Source organism: Sapajus apella, unplaced genomic scaffold, assembly GCF_009761245.1.
Source record: "Sapajus apella isolate SASKATOON/1434 unplaced genomic scaffold, GSC_monkey_1.0 scaffold82, whole genome shotgun sequence".
Classification (NCBI taxonomy): domain Eukaryota; kingdom Metazoa; phylum Chordata; class Mammalia; order Primates; family Cebidae; genus Sapajus; species Sapajus apella.
The window spans coordinates 2,091,871-2,111,372 of record NW_022437022.1 but is presented as its reverse complement, the minus strand read 5'-3'; the positions used below and the strand labels follow the sequence as shown (position 1 = coordinate 2,111,372).

The 19,502-nt window shown below is 38.6% G+C and overlaps 1 long non-coding RNA gene across 1 annotated transcript; it reads left to right on the top strand.

The window, feature by feature from the left end:
• The first annotated feature begins 415 nt into the window (after positions 1-415).
• On the top strand, positions 416-16,951 carry LOC116533483. The gene is made up of 4 exons (XR_004261317.1): positions 416-427; positions 1,183-1,188; positions 9,477-9,481; positions 16,847-16,951. It is a non-coding gene; the product is annotated as an uncharacterized LOC116533483 (long non-coding RNA).
• Positions 16,952-19,502: the final 2,551 nt, after the last annotated feature.

Genomic DNA, 19,502 nt, shown 5'->3' with positions numbered 1-19,502 from the left:
TGAGTGGCCGGAAAAGTCCCCGAGGGCCTCAATTGGGTAGGAGGGGGATTCTCTGGCCTGTTGCACTTCCTGGGTGAGGCAGTGCCCTCCCCCCACCTCAGTTTGCCCTCCTTGGGCTATACCCACTGTCCAAGCTGTCCCATTGAGATGAACCTGGTACCTTGGTTGGAAATATGGAGGTCACTTGCCTTCTGTGTTATTCTTACTGCGCACTGCACTCCGGAGCTGTTTCTATTTGGACATCATGGTGAAAGTCTTCTCAATGAGTCTTTAATCACATTTATCAGTACCTACGGTTAAGAATATTTAACAAGAGAACTTTGGAAATTACTACTTGCCAAACTCTCAGGGAAAAAAGTATTTTAAAAATGTAACCCACAGTCTTGTCTTTTAGTCTGAATGTAAAATATTTAGGGATAAAATAAGAGTTTATCGATACTTTAAAATTCTATTAGCTTTCTTTTGTTAGTGTGAACTAAAAATAGATGACTTTTAAAAAATTTTTAATACAAGAATAATATTTTGTCTTAGAAAATCTTATTAAATATTTAGAAATTAACACAAATATATCAGTTTGACCTATAGTTTAATATATTGGTGATTTAATATAAATATGTTTTTTATTCTACCCATTATAATAAATATGACCCCTAAATTGACACAGGATTCATTTGATTATATAATCTTGGCTCACGATAAGTAATGAAGAGCCTTATTAATATTAAGTATTTTCTCATTAATATATTCAAATCACAAAAGTTTGGCCTTTCGTGTAAGTAGTTTGGAAATCACTCCTTTTTAATGACAAATAATGACTTGAACAAACTAAAAAATCCACAATGTGTCTTACTGTCAGAACTACGGCCACAGGGACAACCACTGCCCCAAACTGGAGACACCTACAGGCAGACACAGATAATTACAACTTACCAGAGCAGAACCCCAGCACAACCAGGGGCAGGGTAAGGAAACCTGAATGGTCACTGGCACATGGCTGCAGGCTTGGTATGAACAAGTCTAAGAGTGAAAAACACCAGTGGGACCCAGCTATTCAGGGATCACACACTTCTGTGAGTTGTAGCTCCAGGAGCTCTGCCAAGTTTTCACAGTGAAGATCAGAGAAAAGTCTTTTTATGCTACTGGCAGGGGCAGGGATCAGAAACCACTTGAAATACACTAGAGCATCCTGTTCTTCCTAGCCAGAGGACACCATATAATTAGAGCCCAAACTACTGGATTTTTCCCAATTTTGAAATTGGGAAGTGCCCAATTTCAGCCCACGCTAGCCATTCTATGCCACTTAAGGAAGGTAGGGTGACCAAAACATGATTGTGAACTCCGTAGTGCAGAGGCCAAATCTTTCTAAAAGACTGGGGCCTACCCATAGAGTTCTACCGTGCTCCCTCACCTTCACACAACTACAGGCCTATTAACTGCAGTTTTTAAAAATCCATTATATCATGTATGGCTATCAGAAACAATGGCAACGCATACTAAAATGAGAAAAACACAGTCTGAAGAGACAGAGCAAACATTTGAACCAGACTCAAATATCAAAGGGACTTTGGAATTTTTAAACAGGGAACTTAAAACAACTATGATTAATCTGTTAAGGGCTCTAATGGACAAAGCAGAGAGCACGCAAGAACAAATGTGCAATGTTAGCAGAGGCATGGAAATTCTAAGAAACAGTTCAAAGGAAACGCCAGAGAGAAACACAGAAACAGAAGGAAGAAGAATGCTTTTGATAGGATCATTAATAGACTGGCCATGGATGAAGAAAGAATTCTGCACTTGAGGATATGGCAATAGAAACTTCCAAAACTAAGAAGCAAAGAGAAAAAAAGGACTGAAACAAAAGAGCTGAATATCCAGCAACTACGGGATGACTGTGACAGGTTTAACTATGTGTAATGGGAACACTAGAAGGAGTAGAAATAGAGAAAGAAGTGGAAGAAATATGTGAAGCAACAACTGAGAATTTAACTAAAGATACTATCAAACACCAAATTGAGCCAGGTAGATCACTTGAGGTCAGGAGTTCGCCAACATGGGAAAATCCCATCTCTACCAAAAATTCAAAAATTGGCCTGTTGTGGTGGCACACACCTGCAATGCTAGCTACTTGGGAGACTAAGGCAGGAGAATCGCTTGAACCCAGGAGGCAGAGGTTGCAGTGAGCCAAGATAGCATCATTGCACTCCAGCCTAGGCAGCAGAGCAAGACTCCGTCTCAAAAGAATTATAAAAAAAAAAGACACATTAGTCAAACTTCAGAAAATAAAAGTTAAATAAAAAATCTTGAAAGACACAGGGGGAAATATCTTACCTCTAGAGGAGCAAAGATGAGAATTATATACAACCAACTTTTCCACAGAGAACATACAGCAAAAAGAGAGTGAAGTGAAATTAAAGTGTCAGAGAAAAAGAACACCAAGCTAGAATTCTGTAGCCTACACATTATCCTTCAAAAGCAAAGAAGAAATAAAGACTTCCAAGACAAGCAAAAATTTAGGGAATATTTTGCCAGTACACCTGCCTTGCAAGAAAAGTTAAAAGAAATTCTTCACAGAGAAGAAAAATAATATATGTCACATGAGAAACTAACTCACCTGTCCAAATCCAAATAATATACTCAGAGATGCAGAGAACAGCAGAAGTGAGGCTTTAATGGTAGTCTTGCAAAACCGGGTGTCTGGCATGCAGGCACACCCAGAATGGTTTCAACAAGTAACTTATTCCCTAGTACACAAGTTCCTTCCCAAGTTCCCTTATTGGCTGAATACTATGGGTTACAATCTTCCTGGACATCACCTATTGGTAGTTGGGTTAAGGCTTCAAGTATGTTCTTTAGGGTCTTTTTATTGCAATTTATTGCAGCCCGTAATGCATTGTGACTGCTTCAGGACTCTTTAAATATTTGACTCATGGCCATAATGGCTGCACTTAGCTGATAAGAAAGGGTACAATTATTTATGTTGCAAGCTAGCCTAAACTGAATTCTTTTGTGGGGTGGGGAGTGGGTACTTAATGTGGGCAGCTGACATCTAGGTATCTGGCCACTGGGTGAAAGGGAAAGCAGGAAGAAGGGAGGGAAGGGGTGGCTCATGGCTCAGTACATTCTGTTTCATTATTGGTTTATTTCCATGAAGACTGTTTAAACTTATACTAAAGCACTTAGCATTGGAAATGGACCATCACATATAGGTTGTTCTCTACAATTCACTCCTCTTTTCTTTTTACCCTTGTTGTTATTTTCATTTAAATTACTTTGTTTTTTAAACTGTTCCAGAAGTTGTATACTTTCTTTTTCATAGCAGGGGAAGTTTAATTTGGCTTCTAATAATAGTAGTTTATTTTGTTGGGACATTAAGGGCATTAGTTTACTGATAACTGCTTTAATTAACCTTAGTGTTAATCCCCTCACACAAGGAATGATACAACATCCTATGGCTGTTAAGACCCCTGTCACAATTACAAGAGATGTAAGAATAGAAGCTACCATTCCTTTCACTTTTTAAACCAACCTTTTAGCCAATCAGTAAAAGGGTTATTTATTCCTGCATTTTTTAAAATTTTTATTTATTTATTTATTTATTTATTTATTTGCCATCTTATTGGCCAGAGTTCTTGTAGTGCCTTTGTAATGGTTTCATTTGGGGCAAAATTGTTGGGAGTGAAAATACAACATTTTCCGCCCAATGTAACACATGCAGTACCTTTTTCTGCTAATATATTGTTCAGTGCAATTTTGTTTTCCCAAGCCATTGGGCTAATGGCATTTAGTTGGCTGGCTACACACTTAAGGGCCTCTTGAGTGTAACTGATGAATCTTTACTGATTATAATAGATGTTATTGATCTAGTTTACATTTTTGTTAATAGTTGACCACCAGAAGAGTGCTGACTTAAATCCAGCAGCTTTTTGGTTTTGAGCCTTAAATATGTTAGGCACTCCCCGAGGAACTCCTAAGGAATTAATATATACATTGGGGTCAAAAGAACTTGTTATATTTCTTCAGTCTCAATGACCCTGTGTGTTTTTAGGTATTCTATGGAATGCCAGGGTGACAGGAATAGCCAGTTGCACTAAGGCACAAGTTCCAATTCAATTGGACAGTAGCAAGCTACTGAGGTTCCATTTCCCACAATACCACCAGACATCTGCCCCAGGGTATTTGAAGAGCTGCGTAGTTGCCACAGTCTGGCTTGCCAGTGACATTTAGGACATGAGTGCAGATTGAGACCTCCCCCTTGGGTTTATGGAACCTCGCCTCCTGTCTAGAGAGACAAGAGGAGTGATTTCCCTACAGAGGATGAGGGGATTGCTCTGGGATCTGTTCTCCACGAGGTGGGAAAGAGCAATGACAGGCTTTTACAAGTCTTATTTCCGCATGTATCCTTGTCTTGGTATAGAGCCAGCAGGCAACGTATTTCCATCCAAGAGGAAATGGAACCACCTGTGCCTGAGGCTGACAGCAGTGCATGCATAACAATTACTCTTATTCAGGGCTTATACTGAAAATGTAACCCATTTAACCCAGGCATGGAGAGCTCCATCTTCTGTTTGAATTTTCAATGTTTGTCTTAAATATTTTACTTCGACTATTTCTACTCTCTTAGGGTTATCATTTGAAGCAAGGTACGGGGTTGGAGTGGCATCAGGGAAAAGGGGAACTGAATTTCTACCTTAAGCATAAATTACCCTCTGGGGTCTTTACCGTCACATTAGGTCCCATTCCATATACTCAAGGTGCTACTATACCAATTCTTAGTTCTTCTTCTAAGTCCCATGATCCTAAAAGAGCAGGACTTTGAATAGTTAGGAGTACAGGATTACCCTCTAGGTTTTGACAGTTGATGGGGTGCCCCTGTGTATGCCTGGCATATCATTTGGGGGTACCCTGCCCCAGATGAAACCTGATGTCCAACCCTGAGGCTTGGTGGTCCACCATATATCTTCCCAGACATGACAAGGGGCTATATCAAGGCCCATGAGGGATTCTGGGCAGAGATTTTTTTTTTTTGCTCAGAAGAGCTGTCTCTAATTTTCCAGGCCTCTCTATAAAGCAAGACTTGATAGGCATTAAATTTTATAGTAATGGCTGTTTTAGCTTCAGTCACATATGCATATGGTGTGCTTTTAGTCATGTTAATTACTAATTTAATTGGCCAATAAGGATTTCCCTTCCAAGTCATCCAGTTCCTGTGCCAGCCGCTAGCCCTTGATATAATAACCCGTCCTAGCCATATTAATTTCCACAAATGGGGCCAGCTTATGTTTCCTTCTTAGGCTTTTCATAGGGTTAGCTTCAGGGGTTCCTTAGGTGACACATATGCCTCCCACTGGCCTGTGCTTTCCCTTCTTGGACCTGGCTTACCCGTCCCTTGACTTGCGTATAGTGAGTTCAGTCTTGTTTAGCTGTTCCATGGGCATCATGCTTCTCAGAAGCACTTGATAAGGACCTTCCCAGCTTGGGTAGAGCTTGTCTTCTTTCCAAGTTTTAATTAACACTGAGTCATCGGGTTGGAAGTGGTGAATCATGAACTCTGCTCAAGAGGCAGAGTTTGAGTTAGAAGTTCTTTTAACCCAGTGGAGGACAGAGTAGAGGCTATGGGCAATATACAATTGTTTTAAGAATTGATCCTTAGTTTTCATGGTGAGAAGGTCTGTACTCCTGCCCACATATGGGAGTCCATATAATAATTTATAGGAGGACAGTCCCAAATATTTTTCTAGGGGCTGTCCTAATTCTAAGGAGTGTAATGGAGAGGAACTTTGTCCAGGGAATTTGGTTTTTAGGATTAGTCTGGTAATATGTTTTTCTGAGAGTTTGATTCATTCTTTCTACTTTCCCGGGGGAAGGGGAACACCATGGGGTATGATAGTTCAATTTGTCAGCCCTCCATGATTCCCCTCAACACCCTTGAGGTAAAGTGACTCCCATTGTCTGAATCAATATTCTCTACCAGGCCGAAGTTTGGTGTAATTTGCTCTAAGATTATTTTAACCACATTCCCATCAGTGGCATCTGGGAGGAGAGAGGCCTCCACCCAGCCACAGAGGTGATCCACTATTACCAGTAAATACTTTAGCCTATCTATTTTAGGCATTTCTGTAAAATCCATTTGAATGCTTTGAAATGACCTCAGCCCAGGAGGTCTTCCCCCTGTTGTCTGCTTCCTAGTTACCCTTTGGTTTATTTTCTGACAAGTTACACAGCCCCTGCATACTTGCTTAGCAAGGGTGTAGATTCCTGTGCACCCATAAGTTTTTAGTATTGCATTACACATAGCCTGGGGGCCCCAGTAATTTCCCATGTGCAGTATGGACATTAGTTCTCTCATTATGGGCTTACTTGTTATTTTCCTCCCATCACGGAACATCTGCCTCCCATCCTCAGTTTGAGTGGCCCTTATATTACCCAGCTCTTCTGCCTCCTCTTTGGAAAATTGGGGTCTTAATATCACATTAGGGATGTCTGGGATTAGGCCAAACAGTCTAACTTCTTTCTCCAGAGAGGCTTGCATAGCCACTTCATCCTCAAGCCTGTTTCCATACAGTGTTTATATAGTGTTTCCTTTTTATGGCCATTTACGTGAACTATGGCTATTTCTGCTGGGAGCAAGGGGCTTTCCAAAACTTGTGTAATCAGTTCTCCATGTACCAATTTATCTCCCCTGTTATTTATTAGGCCCCATTCTGACCAGATTTTTCCAAAGGTGTGTATCACCCCATAGGCATATTTGGAGTTAGCATATATAGTGCCTTTTTGGCCTTTAAGAAGATTTAGAGCCTGGTTAAGGGCGTATAATTCACAGGTTTGTGAATTTTAAGCACATTCCCAGCAGTGGCATTTGGTAGGGGAAAGGCCTCAACCCATATTCGAAGTTAGTGTATGGAGTGCCCTTTTGGTCTTTAAGAAGATTCAGAGCCTGGTCAAGGACATATAATTCACAGGTTTGGCCTGCCCTTTTCACATAAGAGTTGTTTGTTTCCATTAATGATAGCATAGCCATTATGTTCCTTGTCTTTTATTACTAGGGACGACTTGTCTATAAACAGCCTGATTCCATCATGCAGCAGGGCTTCCCTAAGGCCTCACTGGAATTTGGTGTCTGATATCCAAGCAGCTATGGTTAAGTGCTCCTTTATCTTCCCCTCTCTTCCACAGGAAATTGGATGGATATAGGCAAGTGTCTGTTGTGAAAGCCAAATTATTTTTTCTAACAATACGGCTTCATACTTTAGATTCCGGGAACTTGTTAACCATCCCCAGCCTTCTGGTTTAATATGGGCCTGATCTGGTGCGGGGTACTTACTATTAGAGCCGCACCAAAGGTTAGATTTTGGCTCTCTTCCACAAGCAGAGTTGTAGCCACCACCGCTTGAGACGGGATGGAGAAGTTTGGAAATAAAGGCCACAGGTTGCTTTTTTTTCTCGGCAGGTTTGAGGAAGCACCGCAAGGGCAATGCCCTGATCCACTGTCACAAACAAGCAGAGCGGTTTCTCTGGAGATGGGAGGGCCGAGACCGGAGCTGTCATGAGAGCTTGCTTTTGTTCCTCTATTGCCTGAATTTCCTCTGGGAACCAGTGCAAGGGATTAGGTTCCTTTTCTAATAGTTTAAGATACAAAATTCTTGCCTTTTGGGCATATGAGTCAATCCATAATCTATGATAACCAGTTAACCCTAGAAATTTCCAGAGCTCTCTCTTTGTTGTAGGTAAAGTCCACTATCCCAGATGCCGCTTCGGTATTCATTCTCTGCTTGCCTTCACTAATCACATGTCCCAAGTATTATCTTCCTTTTCTACAAACCGTAGATCGGTTTTAGAGCCTCATAATTCCTTTTCACCCAGAAAATTAAGTAATCTTATGGTTTACTTAGTACCTGATACCTCTGTCCTTTTTTCCCCAGAGATTAAAAGGTTATCAATGTATTGTAACAGCTGAGTCCCCCTGGGAGTTTGGAATTCTTCCAATACCCTTTCCAGGATCTGACCAAATAAGTTTGGGGTTTCAGTGAAACCTTGTGACAGCACAGTCCAGTGATGCTGCTGTTTCCTCCAGGTTGTGGGATTTTTCTAGTTGAAGGCGAAGAGATCTCTACTTTTGTCATCTAAGGGGCATGACCAAAATGCATCTTTCAGGTCCACCACACTGAACCACTTGTGTTCACAGGGTACCTTACTAAGGAAGGGGTAAGGATTAGGTACCACACGGTGGCAGGCCTGAACGATTTGATTTACAGCCCTTAGATCCTGTACTAATCTGCATGACCCATCCAGGTTCCTGACTGGGAGGACTGGGGTATTGTATAGTGACACACATGGTTCCAATAACCCATCATTAACCCCTCTATTACCGGTTGGAGGCCTTTTCTTCCTTTAATGGGCACTGCATATTGTTTTCTACAAACTATTTCTCCAGGTTGTTTGAATTCAATTTGTAAGGGTGTGACCCTTAATCCTCCCTATTGCCTTTCCTAACCCATACAAGGGGATCAATTTTACTTTCTTCTTCTTCAGTTAGGATAGCCATTATTCATCACTTTTATTCATCCCTCTTCTACTGCTAATCCTAGGCCCAATCTTTTTTTTTTTTTTTTGACAAACTTACCCTCTTGTAGCCCAGGCTGGAGTGCAATGGCGCAATCACGGCTCACTACAACCTCTGCCTCCCAGGTTCAAGCGATTCTCCTGCCTCAGCCTCCCAAGTAGCTGGGATTACAGCCATGCACCACCATGCCTGGCTAATTTTTGTATGTTTAGTAGAGACAGGGTTTCACCATTTTGGCAAGGCTGGTCTCAAACTCCTGACCTCAGGTGACCTACCCTCCTCAGCCTTCTAAAGTGCAGGGATTATAAGTGTGAGCCACTGCACCCGGCCAACCCAATCTTAGAGTCAGGTCTCTACCCAGGAGGTTGGTTACTGCTTTAGGAACATACAAGAGTGATTCTTTAATCTGTTCTGATCCTAGTCTAATCACCATTTTCTTGAATAACCTGAAATTCCTCCCCTTTTACCCCTGATACTATTAGTTTTCCCTTAGAGAGCTCTGTACCTTTTGGTCAGTGAATTAGGGAGGAGCAAGCTGCCCCAGTATTGACCAAAATGTTACTTCTGTTGCAGAATATTCAGGAGGCTGGAGAGACCAAGGAAGATTTTATTAAGGTGGCCACTGACTCAAAGGGTTAGCATCCCAAGGCTGAGCACCTAGGAAAGACAGGGCTTGATTTTTTATACATCCAGGATGATGTAGCAGCTATCAGATTTACAGAAGCCAGAACAAATAACAGTTAATTAATTTGTAACATGTCTATGTCTTGTGATGTACGTTACATCTGAAAAATAGCATTTTGGGAAACACACTATACATTCTTTGGGTGCTATTTTGCCCTGTGACCTTGTAGCTGGTCTGCGAGAAAAACAGGAGCCTTAAGATGCCTGGGAACTTTGCTGAGACTGTAGGGAGAATAGGTAAGGTAGTTTTACAGGGAGTTCATTAATTTTAAGCAGAGCTGGGGATTAGGTTTTATATTAAACACAAGACAGTAAACTTTATTATGCAGCAATTACAGGCTACTATGGTTGTTATTTAGTTTCCCTTTTTACTTCTTCCCCTTCAGGTCCCACTCTCAAATTTATCAAGGGTTCCTGGTGGGACCTACCTATAAGGAACCACTGGCTCCCCTAATCCTTATCAGAAGTTATGGGGGATCACTTTCTCTTCCTTTTTCCATTCTGGGCATTCTCTCTTAAAATGTCCTGAGCTTCCCACATTTGTAACACACATTTACAATCTTGGGAACTTTTTCTTGTCTTTCCCTTCTATCTCTTTGCTGACACCTTGTATTCTCTCATCTCCCCAGAAAAGTCTTGACCCAGTTTCTTTCTGATTACTTCCTTACAGTGGAAACCATAAAATTTGCCTTTTGTTTCTGTCTCTCTTCCTCCCTTCTTACAAAAACTTTCTGTGTTTCCCTCAGCAACTCTTGAATCAACTTTTCATTCCAGCCCTCAGTCATTTTTGGTGATATCTGGCCAGCTTTTGGTCACAAAGTATACCTTTAGAAGACCTGTTCTACTGGGTCCTCTGAATCTAATCCATAGTATTTCCTCATCTGATCTCTAAGTCTTTACAAGAACGCAGAAGGAGTTTTCTCCTTCTCTTGTTGAATCTTAAATGCCTTTGAGACATTCAGTCCAAGGAGTGGACTCTCTGATTTCTTTAATTATTAGCTCTTTAAGGTCCTGCATTTGGGCAGGATCTCTAGGATTATGATTATCCATTCAGGATTAACATTTGGAAATTTTTGTTCAGCTGGTAGAACACCTTGCCTGGGAGGGTGCTACCTTTCCCAAAGGGTCATGGCTGCCCTCCTAATCATTCCCCTTCCTTCTCCAGTAAACACAATATTCAACACAGACATTATTTCGGCCCAGGTGTAAAAACTGGGTCCCAAGACTTGAACCAACTATTCTGCTAACCCAAGGGGATTTTTCAGGAGTGACTTCATTTCCTTTTTCAAATTTCTTACCTCAGTACTTGTTAAAGGTGCATTTACAAATCCAATTTCTCCCTGTGACATAGGAGCTTCCCTAAGGGGAAACATATTAGAAATCTGTAGTGTAGAGGGGATAGGGAAGCTTTCAGTATCCTTCTTGCATTATTCTAACTCTTCTTAAACCCAGACAAGGGTTTAAAGGTGCAATTGGCCTAGTTTTCTCATGGCCCCCAGACCTCTCCTTTTCTGATTCATGTTCCCTCATTTTCCTGCTCCCTATTTGTCTGATATATTGTTGGGGGAGCAGGAAAGAAAGGGGGCCCCAGGATTTCTCACTGGATAAGCGTTCTTCATTATGCTCTTTTTTTTTTCTTTGAGGGAGAACATGGGTGTCAATTCCTTGATCCAAAAGAGAGCACAATTTACCTCCCATTGAGAAGGTGGGGTTTTATCATTAACATAGAGAATTAAAGCTTGACATACCCAATTTTTATCTGAGCCAAATTTTGACCAAAGGACAGAAGGCTGATGAATGGGGTCTTCAGGCCAGATAAAACATCAATACTTTATTGTCTTTTATTTTTCCTTATCTTTGGTTTAGGGGTTATTCCCCCCAGCCTGTAACATTCTTTCCAATGGACTAGCAGGGGTGATATCAGAGTGGGCCTCTTTGGCTCCCTCCTTCCTTTGTTTCCTAGACCTGGAATTTTTGCTCCTCATTTTCTGCTGGTCCCTATGTTTAAGTTTCCCTGTGTATTCATCCCTGCCTACTGGAGGTTTCTTGTACACCCCAAGAGTCAACCATTTCATATATCTCCAACTGTTTTCCTTGTAGGAGAACAGAACCACAGACTGGGACTCCACACTTGCTTGGTATCTAGGATACGTTTCAGTTGCACAAACTCACTCAACCTCTGAAAATGCCCAATCACCAAGGCAGTACTTACAGTCTAATTTTCCTACTTTGGCTAGTGTACAAGATTGGCAGCTGTGGTGCCAGCAACCAGCCTGGTTTCTTCCTGTGTCACCTCCACTGCTTCCTGAATAACAATTACAATCTTGGGTTTATCTATGGCCTCTGCAGGGAGCTGGGACTCCCAGACAGAGCAGGCCACCTACATAAGGAGGGACACATATTCCCTCTCAGCTGGGGACCCACTCTGCTCAGGAACAGAGATCCTGGATGAGCCCCCAGATTGTGAGAAACAAACTCACCCATCTAAACCCAAAGAATGGACTCAGGGATATGGAGAACAGCAGAAGTGGGACTTTAATGGCGGTCTTGCAAATTTGGGTGTCTGGCATGCAGGCATACCTGGAAGAGTTTCAACAAGCAATTTATTCCCTAGTGTGAAAGTCCTTCCCCCAGTTCCTCATTGGCTAAGTACTATAGGGTTACAATCTTCCTGGATATTGCCTACTGGTAGTTGGGTTAAGGCTTCGAGTGTGTTCTTTAGGGTCATTTCCTGAATTTCACTGCAGCCCATAATGCATTGTGACTGTCTCAGCACTCTTTAAATATTAGACTTACAGCCCTAGTGGCTGCACTTAGTTAATAAGAAAGGATACAATTTTCTATGTTGCAAGTTAGCCTAAGCTAAATTATTTCATGGGATGGGGAGCGGGGCTTAAGCAGAAGAACATGACCAACAGGGGCCTGACCACTGAGTGAAAGGGAAAGCAGAAAGGCAGGGCGGTGATTCATGGCTCAGTACATTCTGCTTCTTTATTTCTTTATTTGCATGAGCCTGCTTAAACTTATACTAAAGCACTTAGTATTGAAAATGGGCCACCACATATAGGTTATTCTCACCAGTCTTAAACTCAGGTCTTAAAGAAAAAGAAGCATTGAAGAAGACATAAGTGAAGTTAAATAAAAACTTTAGTTATTCTTAATTTATTTAACAGATAACAGATTATTAAAAAACAAGCAAGGAAGTGTTCAATTACATATGCCTATGTGTGTGTGTGTGTGTGTGTGTGTGTGTGTGTGTGTGTGTTTATATATAAGTAAAGGGAATGGACAGCAATAATACAAAAGGCAAGAGGAAGACATTGGTATTATTTTGCTATTAAAAGATCATGCACTACCCATTAGGTGGTGTAGTATTAATTGAAAGTGGACTTGAATTAGTCATAAATGTATATTGCAAACTTTAGGGCAACCACTACAAAATTAAAATTAATTTGCTAAGAAATGAGAAAATATTGACAACAAATAATAGTATAAATTCTCAGTTAAAGAAATTATAAAAAGCAAATAAAAGAGTGAAAGATAAAACAGAAGCAAAAACAAGGTTAACAAATAGAAAAGAATAACAAATATAGTAGATATTAATAAGAATACATAAATAATTACTTTGAAGGTCAATGCTCCAAATAGACATATTAAAGTATAAAAATCTTAGAATGAATTAATAGATAAGATCCAAATATCTTTTGTCTTTACGGAACCCATTTTAAATATAAAGACAAACGTAGATTAAAAGTAAAGGTATGGTGAAACATAGACCATGCCAGCACAAATCAAAAGCAAGCAGAATTAGTTGTGTTAATTTCAGACAAAGTATACTTCAGAGCAAGGAAAGCTATGGGGAGTAGAGAGAGGCATTACCTCATGATAAAGTGGTCAATTCTAGAAGAAGTCATTCCAATTCTTAATGTGTATGCACCTAACTACATAGCATCAAAATATGTGAGGCAAAACCCGATATAACTGGAAAGAGAGATAGATTAACCTGCAATAATAATTGTGGATTTCAACACCTGCTCCATCAGAAATAGACAAATCCAGTCAGCAGAACATCAGTAAGGACATTATTGAATTGAACAACACCATAAAACAACTGGCTTTAATTGACATCTATAGACTACTTCATCTAACAACAGCAGATTAAGCATTCGTCTTAAACTCACATGGAATACTCATTGAGATGGATCAAATTTAGGACCATGAAATGCATCTTTACACATTTAAAATAGAAATCATATAATATCTGCTTTTACCATGGTAAAATTATATTATGAATCAATGACAAAAGGATAGCTGGAAAATCCCAAAATAGATGGAGATTAAACAACACATTTCTAAATAACACATAGGTCAAAGGAGAAGTCTCAAGAGAAGTTAATCTTTTTAGCTAAATCAAAACGAGATACAACTTAGCAAAACTTGTGACATATAGCCCAAGTAGTGCTTTGAAGGAAATTTAATAAAATTTATATATATATATATATGGGAAAAAAGTAAGATATAAAATTAATGACCCATGCTTCCACTTTAGGGAACCAGGAAAAAAAGGGCACATTAAATCCAAAGTAAGCAGAAGAAAAGGCGTAATAAAAATTAGAGTATAAATACATGAAATTAGAATAATCAAATTACCAGAAAAAAACAACAAAACCAAAAGCTGGTTCTATGAAAAGTTAAATAAAATAAATAAACCACTATCCAGGCTACTAAGAAAAAAATGGCAAAGGCACAAATTTATAATATCAAAATTAAAAGACTATCACTACAGATCCCATGACATTAAAAAGATAATAAAAAATGTCTTAACAATTTTGTGTGTCTACAAATTGGGTAACACAGATAAAATGAACCAATTCCTTGAAAAATATAATTTGTGAAAACTCACAAAAGAACAATCAGATAAGATAAATATGTCATATTTATTTTTGAATTAAATTAATAATTATTCATTCTTCAATATAGAAAGCATCAGAACCAAATGGGTTCACTTGTGAATTCTACCAAACATGTAAGGAAGAAATTATATCAATTCTCAACAATCTCTTTCAGAAGATAGAGGTAGAGGGAATACTTCCCAAGTCATTCTATGAGGCCAGTATTAATCTAATACTGAACCCAGACAAAGACATTACTGGAACTAACATCTCTCATGAACATAGAGGAAAAAATCTTCAACAAAATATTAGCAAATCAAATTCAACAATGTATATAAATAATTATGTACTACAACCAGGTGAAATTTATCTCAGGTGTGCAGAACTAGGTCAATGTTAGAAAATAAACTAATGCAATTCATCACATCCACAGACTAAAGAAGAAAAAAAATTATATTAACTTATCAGTAGATGCAGAAAAAGTACTTGACAAAATTCAACACCCATTTATGTTAAAAACTTTCAGCAAATTAAGAATAGAAGGAAACTTCTTCAAATTGATAAAGAATAGCTACAAAAAGTCTCATAGCTAACATCATACTTAATGGTGAGAAACTAGGAGCTTCTAAGATAAGGAATGATGTAAGGTTGTCCCCTCTCACTACTCCTTTTCATTGTACTGGAAGTCTTGGCTAATGCAAAAAGACAAGAAAAGAAAATATATGCACTTAGGAAGGAAGAGATAAATCTACCTTTAGTCTTAAATGACATGATTGTTGTAGAAAATCCAAAAGAATCAACAACAACAAAAAGCTTTTGGAACTAGTAGATGACTACAGCATGGTTGTAGGGGTGTAGGATACAAGGTTAATATACAAAAACATTCCTTGTCCTATATACCAGCAATGAACAATTAAAATTTTAAACATAATACCACTTACATTAGTACCAAAAAAGCATAAAATACTTAGGTATAAATTGAACCAAATATATGCAAGATATATATGAGCAAAACTTCAAAATTCTGATGACAGAAAACAAAGAAGAAATAAATAAATGGAGAGTTATTTCATATTCAGAAATAGGAAAAGTGAATATTTTCAGTATATCAGTTCTTCCCAATTTGATCTATAGATTGAATGCAACCCCAATAAAAATATCAACAAATTACTTTGTGGTATTAAGAAACTGATTATAAATTTTATTTGGACAGAAAATAGACCCCAATTGTCCAACACAATATTGAGAAGAGAATAAAGTCAGAAGATTGGCACTACCTGACTTCCAGACTTAATATAAAGCTACACTAATTAAGGAAGTGTGTTAATGGTGAAGCAATAGATAAATAGTTCAGTGGGACAGAATTGAGAGCCCAGAAATAAACTCACACAAATACAGTCAAATAATCTTTGATCAGAGGGCAAAAATAATGCAGTGGAAAAAGTAGTATTTTCAAGAAAGAGGGCTTGACCAACTGGACATCCACATGCAAAGAAAAAAAAAAAAAAACTAGAAACAGACCTTCAGACCCTTTAGTCTTCCCACAAAACTTTTAAATTCCTATATAATAATAGGAAAATACCTAAATGACCTTGAGTATGGCGATTAATTTTAGATATAATACCCAAGGCATGAATCTTAAATACTTCATAAGCTGGACTTAATTAAAATTTAAAAGTCTGCAAAAGACACTGTCAACAGCATAACAAGATAATGAAGATAAGTCACAAACAAAAAGAAAATATTTGCAAAATGCCTGATAAAGTGATTATCCAAAATATACAAAGAACTCTTGAAAAATTCAACAATAAAAACATCCCAATTTTCTAATAAGAAACAGACCTGAACAGACACCTCAAACAAAGAAGATATACATGTCAAATAAGCATATGAAAAAGATGCTTATGATATGTCATTAGGATATGGTAAATTAAAACATTACTCACATATTAGAATGGTCCAAATCCAAAACGCTGACAATACGAAATGCAGGAGAGGATGTGGAGCAACAGGAACTCTCATCCATTGCTGGTGGGAATGCAAAATGGTGCAGCCGCTTTGGAAGACAGTCTGCCAATTTCTTACAGAATTAACCATCCTCTTGTTTATGATCCAACAATCATGCTCCTTAGTATTCACCTAAATGAATTGAATACATATGTTCGCACAAAAACCTGCACACAAATGTTTATAGCAGCTTTATTCACAATTGTCAAAATGTGCTTATTTGGAAGCAACCAAGGTGTCCTTCAGTAGGTGAATGGATAAATAAACTGTAATATATCCAGATCATGGAATATTACTCAATGTTAAAAATAAATGAGCTATCAAGCCATGTAAAGACATCAGATAACTTTCAATTTATCTTATGAAGTGAAAGAAGTCACACTGAAAACTCTATAGAGTGTGTGATTTCAATTGCAGTCATGTGTCATTTAACAATGGGGATACAGTCTGAGAAATGCGTCGACACCTGATTTTGTCATTGTGTGAACATCACAGAGTGTACTTAAATAAACCTAGATGGTGCAGCCTACTAAACACCTCGCTCTATGGTGTAGCCTATTGCTCTTAGGCCACAATCCTGTGCAGCACATGACTGTATTGAACACTGCAGGCAATTGTAACATGGTGATAAGCATTTTTGTATCTAAACATAGAAAAATTGCAGTAAAAATATGGCATAAAAGATTTTTTTTTTTATATACAGGACACTTACATAAAGGAGCTTGCAGGACTGAATGTTGCTCTGGGTGAGTCAGTGAGTGAGTGGTGAGTGAATGTGAAGGCCTAGAACATTAGTGTACACCACCATAGATTTAAAACTGCACATGTAGGCTACAATAAATTTATTTTAAACATTTTCTTCAATAATAATTTAACCTTAACTTACCGTAACGTTTTTACTTTATATATGCCTCATTTTTTAAAACTTTTATACTCTTTTGTAATAACACAGCTGAAAATACAAACACATTGAAGAGCTGTACAAAAAATTATTTGTATACTTATTCTATAAGCTTTTTTCTATTTTTAAGATTTTTATTGATATGTTTCATTTTTTAAGCTTTTTTGTTAAAAACTAAGACACAAACACACATTATAGCCTAGGCCTACGTAGGATCAGGATTATCAAGGCATCACTCGGTGATAAGAATTTTCCAGCTCCATTATAATCTTATAGGAACACTGTGGTATATGTAGTCTACAGTTGACCAAAACATCATTATGCAGTGCATAGCTGTATATGACACTCTGGAAAAGGAAAAACTGTGGAGATAGTGGAAGGATCCCTGGTCATCAGGTGATGGGGAGAGCAGGGGAGCAGGAGATGCACAGGTAGGGCACAGAGGATTTGGGAGCAGTGGAACTGTTCTATATGAAACTCTAAAGGTCGATAATGCCATTGTTTCTCAAAACCCGTAGAACAGGGGTCCCCATGAACCAATACCTGTTAGGAACCAGGCAGCACAACAGGAGGTGAGTGGTGAGTGAGCAAAGCTTCATCTGTATTTACAGCCACTCCCCATTGCTCGCATTACCACCTGAGCTCCACCTCCTGTCAGATGAGCTGCAGCATTAGATTCTCATTGGAGCACTAATCCTACTGTGAACTGTGCATGCAAGGGATTTAGATCTTCTGCTCGTTATGAGAATCTAATGCCTGATGATCTGTCACTGACCCCCATCTCCTCCAGATGGAACCGTCTAGTTGCAGGAAAACAAGATCAGGGCTCCCCTGGATTTTACATTATGGTGAGTTGTATAATTATTTTATTACATATCATAACGTAAAAATGATAGAAATACAGTGCACAATAAATGTAATGCATCCCTAAACCATCCTCACACCCTCCTTGGTCCATGGCAAAATTGTGTTCCACAAAACCAGTCCTGCCAAAAAGGTGAAGGACTGCTGCCATAGGATATATACAGCACCAGGAGTGAACTCCGGACTTTGGGTGATGACACTGCATCGGTACAGGGTCATTGATTGTAATAGAGTTATGGCTGTGGTCAGAGTGGTTGATAGGGAGGGAGGCTGCTTGTGTGAGGGTGGGGGACATAAGAGAGTTTGTATCTGCCATTCAATTTTGCCGCAAACCTACTCTTCTAAAATATAAGGCCCATTTACAAAGCAAAACAAAATAAAACAAACCATATGCACAAATAGGTGAATCTTAAAACAGAGGTTTAAAATGAATGAAGCAAAAGCTTACAAACTGAAAAGAAAATATCCACATGTCAGCTAAATGCTGAATTATTTTTGAAAAAGTAAACTATAGAGGCAGAAAACAGATCAGTCAGTGGTTGGGAGGGGCTGCGGGCTGAGTGAAGGGTTGATCCTAGGGGATATAGGGAAATATTTTTAAATAATGGAACTATTCAAAAGCTTTATTGTAGTGGTAGTATGCCTGTACATTTTTGCAAAAACTCACTGAATTCTGTACTGAAAAGGTGAATTTCATGCTATGTAAATTATACCTTAATTTTTAAAATTTTAGACCTTATTTTTTTAATGGGGGAAAAGAAACATAAAATAGGCATAGAAAAATGATCATTGATGTGGGGATCTATATGTCTGTCTTATTTCCAATAAGTCAATTTTTTTTGATATTTTTATATATAGCTGTTAGGAAAGTCTATCACTCACTTCTTAGCAATCTGATATCTGACTGTGCAAAAATCAAAACAACCCTCGTGTTCAAATTTCTCGTGCAAATTAGGAAATGAGGATACTCCATAAACTAAGCAAAAGATATCTAGGATCTCTTTCAGAATGAGTGCATTTCATTGAATCGGTGCACATTTGTTCAAGCCATTCTTTTAGTCTTTTCATCCCTAAGCATCTTCATACATTAGTCTGCAAATAGAAAGACCAAATGGTATCAATAAAGCAGACACAGCCAGAGATGCTGTTATTTGCTGAAATTTAGAATTGGAAGAAGAGTAAGTGACCAAACATCCTAACTCCTTATCAGCATCAAACATGCTGGGTCCAGGTGGGTTGGGGTGACTCCCCAGGGCTAGTGCAGGACCCTGTCAGCTGCTCTCTTACCGCTGCCCTTTGGTCTCAATCCAGCACCCAGTGGGTTAAAACAGGTGTGACCACACTCCTCCATTACTCCAAATAGCCCAGTGATTTCTCATCTCAGAGCAAAATCCAAAGTCGCCATAGTAGAGGAGATGACCCAACTGCTATATGTAAAAACAATAAAATTGTTAATTGACTTACTGCAAGTAAGACATACCTATAGATTTCCATGCCAATAAACAGTTCTCTATCCTAGTTTTAGTTCTTCTCTCCCCTATTTTAAAAATTAAGGTATAAAATTCTAAAAATTAAGATAGAAAAATTAAAAATT